Raw genomic sequence first — 12,497 nt, forward strand, 5'->3', positions numbered from 1 at the left:
TTTTTTTTTTTTTTTGTAATGGACAGGTTTTAAAAAGAGCATTTAATCTTTTATGGTGTGGGGACAAAAATACTGATCAGTGTCTCTCCAGCAATTCTTAAATTTACTTTGAACAAACCTGAGCAATGATTGTGGCTTGACTTTCTTTCTAAGAGGTTTACAAACTCCTCATGGATGGAGAGAAAAATAAGGTCTGCATTTGTTTTGCTCTCTGGCAGATATAAGAGAGAGAGAGATACCTTTCTTTAGAATATTTACCAGACTTTCACTCCTATTGATTCATTTTGCATCAAGAATTATATGTCTGTGAGAGAGCACATGGAGAATTTATTATATGAACATGGGCTTTTTTATTGTTCAAAGCTTCCTCTAGAAAAGAGGGCCATTAACCTTGACTGCTCCTCCTTTTATAAATATCCTGTTTATAAATATAAATAGTCTGTTCACCAAAATTGCATTGCTTCCTGGAAGCTTGGTGAGGCATTGAACCCTAAAACAGTTTAACACGATCAAAACATGGCAAGAAGCAGAAACTTGGAGGATTTTAGTCATGTCTGATTGTCACTTGTAACGCCACAGTCATTGCTTTTGGCCGGGCTGGCAACACCTTGGAAGATGCCGAGGCAATTTCTGGCAGAGGAGTGCTGCTGAGGATCAGCCTGTCTGTTGGGTTCAATTTCAATAGGTCAGCAGAACAGATAATTTGGTTTTTTTTCTTTTCCTTCAACTTGAGTTTCCTACAGGCGTTTCAGCTTGAACGTGTAATGGGGTGTACTGTTGGAAAATGTGGTGCATGGCAGTTTTGGGTGAGTCTCACACTTTCCTTCAGGTGGTGGAGCCTTATGGGTTTAAAACTTCTTAAATCAAAACCATTAGTAATGTTTCCCAACTTCCCTTACATCCAAATCACAGGGGTGCTTTTCTGTGTTGCTGATTTTTAGAGAAAAGCCTTAAAAACTCATTTAAAGTGTTGTGCATGTAAAACGCCGTCTGATCATTTTTCACTGGCATGAATGGCTGCAAAAAAGTAGAGAAGCTTGTGCTGTTGGTCCATCTGGAGTGTTTTGCTTTTTTTACGTAGCCTTTTATTAACATTTGTCTGGAGCTTTGTATCTGCTTGGTAATGGCAGATAATTTATATAATGAGGAGTCTGCTGGACATCAGAGTGACGGGTCAGGGTGGGTTCTGCTGACAAATGAAGTGGACAACTCCCAGGAGAGCAGCCAGAGGAGATGGATGCCTAGGGGTGTTTCAGGGAGTACATGTAATGAGCTGATGAATATGGCTAATGTTTCTTTTGGAGAATATAGAAATGATGATGAGTAAGTGCTGAAAAGCAAAGCCCATGCACACGTCTTTAAAAACAGAGTACACAGTTTATACTCTTGCTTCATTGTAACTTTGTTTTGAGAGGCAAAACTTCATCCTTTGAAGGTTTCAGTCATCTCAAAACAATGCTGTGTCTCTGAGTGACATTTTATCCCTAGAAGAGGCCAACTGATGTTCTACTAAGCAGCACTCAGAAAGCTTAAGAGATGATTAGATTAGAAATCAGATCTCACCCACGCATGGAGGATCGCTTTCTGTTTAACGTTTCATTGTGATTTTGTCATTTGTGGGTACAAGAAGAGGCTGTAGATGTTTATTTCTTGTGAAGATTTCGCACATCCTGCAATGGTTTATTATAGCTGGCCTATCTGTATTTTCTGAGCAAATTAGAAAGGGCTGGAAAAATCATAAACCACCAAAACATTTGCTAGGGTAGGAGATGGAAATCTATAGCCTCTGAAAATGGAAAATTAAAAATTTCAGAGAGTGGAAAGCGTTTGTCACTTGAGATGGAGGACATAATTCAATTTCACATTGAGTTGATAAGAACTGCTTACTTGAGACACCTACTGGATCTTGTCTTTCCCCTCTGCTCCTAACTACTTCTGCTTTCATTAACTGGCTGGCTGCAATGGACTGGAGCTCCATTAGCTTTATATGGAAGAAGCTGAGGGTTTTCCTGTGTTAACAGGAAACATGGTCTTTTATTTATTTCAGTGCTAATCTTAGCACAGGTATGAAAAAGCATAGAAATTATGTGGATTTACCACAGATATTAATTTATGAGAAAAGTTTGCTTCTGTGGTTTTTTTTTAAGGCTCAACATTGGATGCAATTTCTTTTGCCTGACTTGTCCAAACATCTTTGGCTCAAGTTTCCAGACATTATTTTTTTAGAGAGTCAATGTGGAGGAGAGGAATCGTGGTTCTTGCATTGGACAGACCTTTGTGCTGCAGCTTCTAGATGTGGTGTGGGATAGTTTTAGTCTGAGGTAGGCTGTGACACTCAGACATATCTGCTCCATGGCCCTTATATAACCTTAGGTGTCCTGGTGGTAGCAATGATATGTTCAGAATTAATATTCTTCAGACAAAAGTGATCTGAAAACTTGTTGGTTCACTGCAAAGTAGGGGGATAGCCCATAGATTTGACATGCTCAGGAGCATGTTCAGTTCCTTCCACTGCCTTGGTCATAATTTTGGCTCTCCCTGCTGGATGCCTTGGCTCCCAGAGGTGGAGGCAGAAGCTCAGCCATCACTGGCCTCTAACTCCCACCTCTAAACAAAAATGTGTTGCAGAACAAATATTTTCCTCCTCTTCTTTATGACCCATTTCAACTCCATAGTAACCATGTTCCTCTGCCAAATACACTCAAATCTATAAAAATTTCTGGGAAATGGCATCATCTGCTACTCTAAGCGTGTCCTAGGGGGGCTTAACCAGTAATTAGGGTTTGTTTTTCAGACAAGCTCAATGAATGCAGTGTTGTACTGTGTGTGGCAGTCTCTGAACCGCCCCCAAAATGTTTGCCAAATTTTCCTCTGTGCAGGGCTGTCTCTTGACAGGATTACCAACCTGGGTCTCATATTCTCTGGTCTGGGTCTGTGTCTGATTGGCTTGAAGAGCAGCAGGCTGAAGTGGCTGTTCAATAAGTGCTAGGCACTTGTCAGCTTTTGCTGTGCTGAGTCTCAGTAAGCACTACATGTCCACCCCCATCCCCATGCCTTTTCTTCTCCCTAAAACAACAGGGCACCACACAATGTTCATACAGCTGGGAGGTTTCGTTCTCAAAAACAGCAGTGGGAACCCGAGTACTGCCCACACAGCAGAGCTGGCCTCTGCCACACTGGGAACCTGCTGCTGGCCCATGCTGCTGCACAGGCACACGCCTGCCATGGGCCTGCAACGGCGTTGTGACGTGCTGCTCCACTTCCAGAGTGGTGAAAGCTGGCTTCCTAGAGCTCTGTGTTTAGTGGTTTGCTGTGTTGGGGCTGGCACAGAGCAGGTTCCAGCTGAGGTGGCTCCTGCACCAGGGAGATGCTGGTCAGTGGTTTAGGGAGTAAGTCCTGTGAGGAGTGGCTGAGGGAGCTGGGGGTGTTTAGCCTGGAGAAAAGAAGGCTCGGGGAAGACCTTACTGGTCTCTACAGTCACCTGAAAGGAGGCTGTGGCCAGGTGGGGGGTCAGTCTAGTGACAGGATGAGAGGACAAGCTGCCATAGCTTCAAGCTATGCCACAAGAGTTTTGCGTTGGACATCAGGAAGAATTTCTTCATGGAAAGAGTTGTCAAACACTGGAATGTGGTGCCTAGGGAGGTGGTGGAGTTATCATCTTTGGAGGTGTTAAAGAAATGACTGGGTTGCCATGTGGGTTTCAGAGAGGGGAGATGTGCTAACCTCGTGGGTTGGCTCCTGCTCTGTGCTGCAGAAAGTGCCAGCATCCTACATCATGGCTACCTGTGTGTCAGGTGGATAGAGGGGGATGCAGCTTCTGGTGACCAGCTAGATAAATATACTGGCCTTGGGCAAACCCAAACCTTGCTCTGCCACTTCACAAAGTGCCCCAAAGCTGTTAAGTGGTCAAGCCTTTGAAGTTTCCTTGTTGCCCAGCCCTCAGTGTGCTTGTTTGATCATGTCGCTTTGTGTATATATAAAATTGTGTTTAGCCTGAAAGTGTTTCAAAAACAAACTACCTTCTGTTGGACAGAAAAGATGGCACTGAAAAGTCATCAGGGAGCCAGCCATGGTGTCCCCATGTACTGCTGGGAAGAGTCAGGGACACAGAAGAGGCCAGGCTTAGAGGGAGAAGTGGTTGCTCCAGACAGTTTGAGTTTTGCTTGCCTGTGTGTTCAACAAGCTGTCCTTCATTCAGACAAATGCCTGAATCTGTGTGTGGTTGCAAGCATTTATTTCCATAGTCATTATGCTGTTATTTATTGATCATTATTCATACTTTTCCTTTCAGAATGCCTCAGTCAGAGAGGCAGAAGTAATGCTGGCATTAAAAATCAATTTTAATAATTTGTAAACAGTTGAACAAAAGTGTTTTCAAACAACAGTAGGGCTCCAAGCAATTTCCACATCACTGTGGCAGAATAAACTGAATGACTGACACATTCTTGGAAATCAGCACTGCCCCACAAATGAACTACAGACAGCAAAATATTTGCAAAATAGCCCCTTTCAGTCTTTTCCATAATTAATTTCAAAAGTGTCTAGTGCATTGCTTTATACAACTGAACTGTGAGTTGAACTCCATTAGAACTTTTAAAGGATTTTCTTACTGATGCCAGTGGTTTGGGAGCCTGTCATGTTAATTTAGTAAAAGAACCAGAAGGTGTATTTCGTGTGCCTTGGTCACTCAGCATGGGTGTCTGGGGCTCATGCAATGGGGCCTTTACCAGCACACCAGCTGCAGTTTAACCATGTTAACCATATCAGTACTCTGACAGAAGTTACCTTCACCATAGGCTCTGCAGCACCATGTGGATTTTGCAGCTGGATGCAGTTCAGTAAAATGCTTTCAGCAAGGAAATGAAACTTTGCCTCTTTATTTCCTTGTTTTCAGAAAATATCCACAGGGCTATTCTCATTTCTTCTGTTAGGAAAGTTTTTGATAAAAAATACCTTTTGTTGTACCCCAGGTACATGAGCATGTTGCTGAGGGAGACAACTCACATGCTTTAATTCAAAGATTTTGCTTTTTTTTTTTTTGAATGACCAAGGCTGCATGCAATGTTATGTTAACAGGCTTTTCCCTGATGTGATGCCACTGGAAATCCTGCCTACCACCTTGTTCCAGCTACCAAAGCATCACCAGGGCTCAGAGCGCTGTCACCAGTTGTGGTCCATCTGTGGTGGGTATGAAACGTGTAAATTTTATGTGTCAAGAGTTACAAGTCATTTCACAGCATCATCTGATTGCAAACCTTTCTTGTCTTTTCCCTCTGGAAGGTGGTTGTCCTGGTTGTTGGGATGTATTACAAAGGCCCCCTTGTCCAGCATTCCCTTAATTAATGGAATTAGGACTGGTGTGGGGTGAAACACAACAGGATTGAACAAGGATAGTAGTTTGCTCTAAATGCATTTGTTTTTCTTACAAACCTGAAAAGGTTGAGGGAGCTGGGATCGCTAGCATTTCCTATTGGATTTGATTCCTTTGATGTACACAGAGTAGGACTAATCTAGCCAAGGATCAGACAAAGGGTCTTTCCCTAGTGGAACAATAACCCCATTAATTAACACCGCTGATGCTGAGGTTGTGGGCTCATCTAACCTCCTGTGAGATACCCAGTTCTATGAATAATCTCATTGTGGTTCTTTTCCCCCACCTCATTATCTTTTAACAGAGGATAATGACATAGGTCGCAGATACTTTTGTACAGGATTGCCAGTATGCACCATGAAGTTTGTATAGTGGTTGATTTGGTTTTTTAAGATTTGAATAATTCACATCTGTTTTATTTTCCTCATATGAGAGCTCAAGTGGGTATTGGCTGCAGCACAGCAAGAAAAATATTTGGGTATTACTTAGGAAAATGAATGACATTGCAAAACTCCAGAAATTATAGCTAGAATTAAATATTTTCCTTTTTCACGCTTCTGTCCCCTTTTAGAAAGAAACTCTGTGTTCTTTTTGTATTGTGGAGAACTGATGAACGAACTCCTCAGCATAAAACCACAAACGTTTTCCATGAAGAGGAGTAAAATCAGATGGTTTTAGGGAAAGCAGCTGAAAAAGCCTCTCAGACCAACTTTTTCCTTCCTTCTGATGAGAATCCAGGCCATAAGCCAAAAGTACTATTTGTTCTCAGGCTAAATATAAGTCCCAAGAGGGAAAGTGCTTTTGGACCTTATAACCACACACTCCTCTTGGGTAGCCTGCAGCATTTCTGCTTGGGGCTGAGGGCAGGAGATGTGCTGCCCTGGGCACTGTGGTGCCTCCATCATTGCAGGAGGAGCAGGCATGCTGGAAAGGCTGAGCCATGCTCTGTGCTTTCCTTGTTCCTCTCAGCAGAGAGAAAAGGGCAAATGTAGCAAAAAGGATGGATTTATCAATTTAGGATAAACAAGGTGCTGTGGGCTGAATCCCACTGGCTTGTAAAGAAAGAAGAAACAGAGGGGAAACGAGGATCTATTATAAATGTGCGTTTATTTAATTTGTCCCTACCTGTGCTAACTTTGTCCTTTTTCCTAGGGAAACATGGGAAGGAGTGAGAGAATGGAGCATGAGGTCCTGTCTGGGGATATAATGGCTGGAGCACTTGCTGCTGCCCCTGGCACTTCCTTGGCATCTACCTGGGGAGCTGAGAGAAGAGGATTGATTCAGCTATGGCCACATCTCTTTAGAGAGGGAAAACCAGGCTGGGAAATGGGGTTTGAAAGGAGACCAGGGCTGGCAGAGGGAGCTGTGCCTCTGGAGCTGAGAAGCTTGAGCCACCACTCCCAGCAGCTCATGTGGGCATCGCCTCCAGTGCCCAGCCTTGCCAGCCTTGAAGTCCCTTTTTGTCCCTGCTCTGCAATTAGTGCTCAGCATTGGCGCTGCTTTGGGTCCTGCTCTCCTGTCACAACAGCTGCTATTGTGAAGGGACATGAGGAAGAAAGAGGCTTGGGTTTGATGATCAGTGAGAAAATGCCATAACAACCACAGATTTTTTCGACTCAGAGACAATGATAAACTTTATTCCCAGGTTCTTTTCTGAATAGAGTCAGGGAAGTGTTGGTACATTTATACCGGCATTCTTCAGTGAATTATTTTTATAGGTTTGGTTACCTGTGGTCCAGAAGGATTAACTAATTACATGGTTACAGTAAGAAGAATGTCACATCTTCCTTTGCAAGAACCATGAAAAGAAGCTGGCTTCTGAAACTGGAGACATTAATGATGTCTCCTTATAAATATGTTTTTGGGAACAGGGAGAGAGGGAAAAATCACAGAGGGAAAAGGAGCATTTGAGTTAAGTGACACTACTGGCTCCAACCCATCTGGCTAGAAATTGGTCATGAGGGAGTTCAGGCTTGAAATTAATAAAATCATTCAAAGATTAAAGTTCTGGAGCAGTCTCTCAAGCAGTGTAATGGGGGCAAGGACCTAGATCCTTTCAAAAATGGAATGTACCAAATTATTGAAGTGACTGTGCAGCAGAGGAAGAAACTTCTTCATAATTACCAGGACATGTCCCAGATAACCCTGAAATAGCATGTCCAAAGGGATTGGAAAGGTGATTAGGTCACCATTCACATTTTCCTTATTACTAAAGCCATGTTTGGGTGTGACAGGGATGTAGGATCCATGGAGGAAGCCCTTTCTTCTCCCCATGACAGATGGGTAGATAGTGGCAGGACATATGGTGAAGTAAGAAACAGTTCAGTGCTCTGATGGAGGGATGGCACACCCCGTTTGTGTCCTCAGGTTTAATCTCTGGATTTAGAGCTGAACAGGAATTTTCCTACAAACCATGTGAGCAGTGCTTCCTTCCTGCACTCAGCCCATGGGGTAAGGCATGGTCCAGTTCCAAGGTCAGTGTGGGACCTCACTGTGGTAGCTTCCTTCTCCCATCAGCAGAGAGAAGCATGCATTTTGGGGGGGTTAATTCATCTGACCTATATTTACTTTGGGCTGAGACAAAGACTGCTCCAAACATGCATATCCCTTCTTGTTGCCCACACTGGGAATTGAGATGGGTAGTTACATGCCAGAGGAATCCTTTTGTCCTGAGGACAGGGTATGGCAAGGAGAAAAAAGGAGTTTTTCTCAGAACAGCTGCTCTGATGAGTTCCCAGGGAAACAAGCATTTGTTTAAGATGTGAGGAATTAAGTTCTTCGAATCATGGGTTTCCTTGGCTATTCAGAACTTTAATCAGCTCTCACCTCATCAGTCCCTCTCTTTGATGGATGTCAGAGAGAGCTTTACCACCAAGCTTTATGGAAGGAGAACTGAGCTCTAACATGAAAGTAGTTTGTTGTGTGTGTGTCTGCATGTGGTTAGCACAGCAAAACAAGACTACAAGGCCTGCAGCTTTTCTGAGATACGCTCATTTACATCAAGATGTGCTACCCAATTACTACAGGGTCCTTTTATGGCACTTTCTTTTTTAGATTGTGGTGGATCTTACACATGTGAGCGTTTGTGTGTGTGTACGTGATGTGCATGTACAAGCCTTTGCTGTGGTATGGGAAGAGGAAATGTATTGTTTGCCTGTTTAAAGAGGAGAATCTTGTTTTTTTTTTCTCATAGGAAATAATCATGCACCCCAAGGTGTGTGCTGCCTGGGAATATATGTGAGTGTATTTCTTGTAAGTAGGTATGATTGAAGTGTTTATATTTCACTTTCAAGAAGTAAACTACTCTGAATATAATATCAGCTATACAACACCTGCATGACTGCGTTATCATTCGAACTGATGTGGAAACTATTTTTAAAATCATCTTCGCTTTCTGGTGCAATAACTTTCTTTCTGATGTATCTGAGAGATACAAGACTCTGTTTTCACACTGGTGAAGCTGAAAGTAACTGAAGTGGAAACAAGGAGATTATTTATATCTCAATTACAGTACTGAGACAGAATTATGAGTTAAGGCAATCTGGAAGCCTCCAGAGGATATTTCATTGCCTCTTTGTGTTAGCCTCCTTTCTCTTCTGGAATAGCAGTAAGCTGTGTTTGGTGGAAGCTGGCAGGAAGTGGCCTCAGCCAACCATTAGGTTAGATGTGAATTTGTGAATCAGAGGCACAGACTGGAATTTTGCTCACTTCTGTTTGGAGACAAGGCAGTAAATGTAGAATAAACTCCTGAATGACACTGTATGGGCCCATATGGCCAGTTGTGGGTGATTGTGCATCTGTCCAGCTGTGTCCTTTACCAGAAAGCATTTTTTAATTTTAGCATGTTTCCTCTTTTCTGTGCAAAACAGCCTGCTAAGGTAGGAAGGAGTAACCTGCCTTTATAATCTATCAGCATCTGTGAATGAACTCTATCCTGAAGCTGCTGAGGTGCCAGTTGTTTCTCCAGAGAAATTACTCTCTTGGCTTTGCTAGCTGACAGCTCCATCCACAATGTCTGCATGCTTTTCAACTGGATCATTGTGGGTCAGCCTGATGAAAGGTGGGTCAAGGGGAGAAAAGCAAAGTTTTCACCCCAGTTCTACCGGTACATTACAACAAAAGCACAGCCTTGATTTATAGCCACAGTCACCACTGGTTACAACTGTTGTTAGCAGAAGAATTACATTCAGCCCCTGCAATTTGAAGTTAGAACCAGAACCATTTCTTCACCTGATTTTTGCTTGGAAGTAAGGTGGAAAACCATGCATGTCTCCAAGGAGCAGCTCTTTGTGTGAGCATGGCTGACCCATCCCACCTGGAGCACACATCAACAGTTCTCAAACTGTGTGGTTTTCACCTGCCAGGAAGCTTCACTTTCAGCCACCCTGAGCAGCAGTGGCAATGTCACACCTTGCCCAGGCTGTGGATGTTCTTCTGCCTGGGGTGAGCTTCTCATATCAGCTTGCCTTCAAAAACCCCCTCCCTCTTCCTTGAATTAGGATTCAGGATGAGAAAACTTGCCCCTTTCCTCCAGACTGATCTTTTCTAAGAAATTATTCTTTTTGTTATCTCAGTCTGTCTGGCCTTTCTCATAGTTGGTTTGGCCTGTGTTCCACCACTGTCATTCTGACAATAAAATGCAGCTATCAGGTTTAAGTTGCTTTATGCCTTTGCTGGAGTTTTACACTGCCAATCTGGAAGTTAAATCGCAAAGCAAACATTGCAGAGAAGGTTATAATAACACTCTGGGGATTTCAGTTTGACACAGACCTACTTCTGCTGCTCATCACAGGATCATCTAATCTCCCAACGTCCACCTCTAATCACATCAAATGGATTTCACTGTTTTGATTGCTTTTGAAACAACACAGCTGTTGTGTAACAATCTGGGTGTGTGTGAACTGACACTTCTTGAGCACTTGAAGCAGGGAGCAGAAAAAGAGAAGGTATCAAAAACTAGCTTGGTGAAGCCTTCTCTGGTTTAACCAGCAGGGAACAATGAGATACATTGTGAGTGCTGGAAAGCTCAGGGAAATCATGTTTAGCAAAATATTGCCACTGTCACTTCATGACCCATTAGCTCCTGTCCCACTGGTTCAAGAGGGCATAAAAGCCAAAGGTGTGCTCCCACCTGGGATATTTTTGGGCTGCTAGTCACCCATGTGGTGAGGGTGGGAGCAGGTTTGGTCCATGTGTGGGCTGCTCCTGAGGGCTGGGCTAAAGGCTGCTGCAGGAGATGGGACTGCAGCGAGCCCTCCCCTGCGCAGGCTGATTTACCCAAGTCAGCCTGCCTGCCTGGGTGCCCACTGTGATGTGAAGGGGAAATGAGAGAGCAGCCACCCTCTGCTGCCCTCAGAGGGAACCTCGGCACTAATCTGGTCAGGTTGTGACCTGCTGGCTCTCAATTTCACCTAATTCCAACTCCTGTAAAATGTTCAGCCTTTTTTTTTGCTTCCCACTGCTAACAGATGAAATAAGTTTCTATTTACAGCTGTTTTCATGGACTTGCCAAGGGTTTTCTACCTTTGTGGCAAACACAGACCGACCACGAGTATAAAAGTTATCCTTTTTTTGCTGTGGCTTATCACCTTTTTTTGGTAGAGACACTGTGCAATGCACTTTTTGCACTAAAGCATACATGGGTTGAGGTATTAATCAGCTCATCCTGTTGTCTCTGCTATCTGACAGAATGTTTTGGCTTGGAATAAACCTTAATGATCATCTAATTCCAGCCCCACTGCCATGGGCAGGGACAACTTCCACTAGGAGCAGGTTGCTCAAACCCCTATCCAGCCTGGCTTTGAACACTTCCAGGAATGGGGTATCCACAACCCCTCTGGGCAACCAGTTCTAGTGTCCCACCACCTACACAGAAAATAATGTCTTCCTGATATCTAATCTTAATCTACCCTCTTTTGGTTTGAAGCCATTCCCCCTTGTCCTACCATTAAATGAACCTTTAAAAGTCCCTTTCCAACTCTCTTCTAGGCCCCCTCAGGTACTGAAAGTTTGCATTAAAGTCACTCTGGAGTTCTCTCTTCTTCATGGTAAACAACCCCAGCTTTCTCAGCCTTTCAATCCCTATTCCCACCCTTTGCATGCCAGGTAAATGGCAATCTAGTTCAGTCAGAAAGATCTGCTTTTAAACCCAAATCCAGGTTTACCAGGAATTCATCTGGGGCACGTTGGTAGCAGGGGGTTAGGAACTGACTCCATGGATTTATGTATTGGCAGGGTGGAGGAGGCATGCTCTGCTCCCAGCTCAGCTGCAGCTGGAGCAGTGTGTCTCCTGCTCTTCTATCAGCCCTGACAGCTGGCCTGCAGCAAACCCTGCATGACATATGCTGAGGTAAGAGAGAGGAAAAGCTTGGATCAAAGCTGTGTTTGAATGTTCTGGTAGGCTTTGATTGTATCTGGTTGTCTGACAAGTCACTTTTACACTCCTTGGGTATGTTTCAGAGGGAAAAGGGAGAGCTGTGCTTTGTCACAGGCGTGTTCAGTGGTAACCCTGCCAGTGGTGTGAAAGGTGGTGAGATGAGACAATGTGCTTTGTTAAGGAAAACCCACCTGGCCATATGCCACTCCTTGAGGCACCACACTCCCAGTTACTGTGCCATTGGGGAGGATTGGACCCAGCCTTCCCAAAGCCACATGTGCCCTGTGTCCTGGCACAGCACCTCTGTTGGTGCTCCCACGCTGCTCTGCATGAGCCTTGCCCTCCAAACCTGTCCCATTTGGGGCTAACATCACCACCTGCTCCCAGAGAGGGTGAACAATGGCCACGTGCTGGCAAGTAGCAGCCCTGGTGCAATTTGGAAACCCTGCTGTCTAAGAGCCATGTATAACTTCAGGCACTTCCCTCCCAGCCTTCCAGCTTGCAGGGGTATCACCTCCTAACAGAGCAGCAGGTGCTTACTTCAACACCTGGTGGCCACTGGAATGTGTGACCTGGGGCTTTCACAGTGGGGGCAGTGGGTATTTTCCAGATGATGGTATCACTTTTCTTCCTCAGCCTGGCACTGTGATGAGGCAGAGGAGCTGTGGGCAGGTACTCGCACGTGCCCTCAGAGATCTGTGTCATTGCCCTGCAGGTTTTGGTGCCTCTGCAAAACTGGGTCATCTCCCA

General features: G+C 44.3%; 1 long non-coding RNA gene across 1 annotated transcript; it reads left to right on the forward strand.

Moving 5' to 3' along the window:
* The first annotated feature begins 230 nt into the window (after positions 1 to 230).
* LOC117244214 lies at positions 231 to 7,375 on the forward strand. Its single transcript, XR_004496840.1, has 3 exons — positions 231 to 806; positions 5,077 to 5,183; positions 6,524 to 7,375. It is a non-coding gene; the product is annotated as an uncharacterized LOC117244214 (long non-coding RNA).
* The last annotated feature ends 5,122 nt before the right edge of the window (positions 7,376 to 12,497 follow it).

The sequence above is a fragment of the Parus major genome, chromosome 1 (genome assembly GCF_001522545.3).
Source record: "Parus major isolate Abel chromosome 1, Parus_major1.1, whole genome shotgun sequence".
NCBI lineage: Eukaryota > Metazoa > Chordata > Aves > Passeriformes > Paridae > Parus > Parus major.